We start from the raw sequence: 1,890 nt of genomic DNA on the forward strand, positions 1-1,890 counted from the left end.
TACTTCAAAAGCAGACTGTGAGGACATTGTTTATCATCCACAATCAAAAAATCATCTTATCGCACACCCATAATGTCTAGTGTTTAAAATCTGTTCAGGAAGTCATATAGTGTATTCCAGCCTTTACAGAACAGTGATATTTATGTGGGCACAAATACAGCCAGGATCACTAAATTGACAGAATCAAGGAGGAACACAAATTTAAAATAAAAAAAACTAACAAACCCTAGTGTATATAACTAATTTAAAAAAAGTGCATGTAAAATGACTTTCAGAGACTGTGTGTAAGCGATTCTGTAATTTGGCAACTGAAAGTCAGTTGGCTCCATGGTCATTCTTTTTGGTCTGGGGATCTGTAAAGCCATCAAATATTTGCAGTCTATCTACATTTTAGCAGCTGTCATTGTGGAAGCTGCTTAGCTGTCCAGATTGTAACTGTCCTCTGTTGTTTATTTGTCTTCCTTGCCACACTGTCGTTCTGGCTGCAGGGTTTGCCTGATCCTTTTCGCCAAAGTGGTGGTGGATGGCTCGGGGTCAATGCCACTCTACAGGACACGGTCAAAAGCACATTGGACCCAAGTGGAATCAGCATTACGACCTGTGAGCAAATTCCTCATAAAGTTACTGACGGATACATTTTCTGTTCTGTTCTCAGTAGTATTCATTATGTTTTAATTATGTGATTTATGTGTAGATGTGTTAATTTAGCTTTAAAATAATGGAAACATTATTAGCTAGTGTTTTTAAAAGGAGGAAGTTGCTAAAGAGAGTCTTTCCGCAGTTATAATTGGGAAGACCGATTCCATCACCATCAGCGTATGGAACCACAAGAAGATCCATAAGAAGCAGGGTGCGGGTTTCTTAGGCTGTGTGCGGCTCCTGTCCAACGCCATCAGCAGACTAAAAGACACAGGCTGTGAGTGGGATACTTTTATAGCTTACCGTAATCCCTTCATTGTGCCATATCACAGTCGTTTCATGTCTTCATTAAATTTGTGTAAAGCTGTGTACCTGTAGTCTGTAAAAGTTTGATGGCCTAGTTTAATGACATCTTGTCATTTATCTATCACACCATCAGACCAGCGTTTAGACTTATGCAAGCTGAACCCATCTGACAGTGATGCTGTTCGTGGACAAATCGTTGGTACGTATTAAACACTGCAGTAGAACTTTTACAGAATTTTTCAGATAAATTGGCCCAATATGTATTTAGCCGCTTTGGTGACACTTTTAAAATAAGTATGTATTTGCTCTAGATAACAAAAATGTAGTGTTTATTTTAACAAGTGGAGTTTTTTTTCATTCAGAACAGTTAAGACGCAATTTGGCTCATTAAAGTGAAGTTAGTTCTGAGAAAAGCATTATTTGTTTGTTTCTTTTGTAATTTTCTCTAAATTCAAATGTCTACTATCAAACTAATGAATGCTGAATCATTCTTTGAACTAAATGACTTTTCTTTAACCATATTCTTTATTTTTGTAGTGAGTCTGCAGACCAGAGACAGAATTGGCAGTGGAGGGCCTGTGGTCGACTGTAGAGGACTGGTAGAAGAATGAAGGGTGAGTCAATTTTTTTGTCTCCGAGGATGCACTTTTTTTTTTTTTTTCAGCACAGACTGGCTACCTGCCCAGATAAAGCACTTTATTTGAGCTTCCAAAAGACCTGTTAGATTCACAGTTCATTACATCAATACCTAGACCCACTGAAATGTTGGTGTGACTGTTTGTGTCTTAACACCTGCTCTGAATGTGTATGTTTCAGGCCTGTCTTTGAAGACTCGGGGCCCGGGCGGCCTCTCAGCTGCTTCATGGAGGAGCCCATGCCATACACCGATCCTACAGGAGCCGCTGGCGGGGGCAACTGCCGTGCACTTGAGTCGCCCAATCAGGA

At 39.8% G+C, this 1,890-nt stretch overlaps 1 long non-coding RNA gene across 1 annotated transcript; it reads left to right on the forward strand.

Moving 5' to 3' along the window:
* The first annotated feature begins 786 nt into the window (after positions 1-786).
* Positions 787-1,554, forward strand: LOC113091975 (uncharacterized). The gene is made up of 3 exons (XR_003287487.1): positions 787-916; positions 1,079-1,144; positions 1,483-1,554. It is a non-coding gene; the product is annotated as an uncharacterized LOC113091975 (long non-coding RNA).
* The last annotated feature ends 336 nt before the right edge of the window (positions 1,555-1,890 follow it).

This window comes from Carassius auratus, unplaced genomic scaffold (assembly GCF_003368295.1).
Source record: "Carassius auratus strain Wakin unplaced genomic scaffold, ASM336829v1 scaf_tig00214413, whole genome shotgun sequence".
NCBI lineage: Eukaryota > Metazoa > Chordata > Actinopteri > Cypriniformes > Cyprinidae > Carassius > Carassius auratus.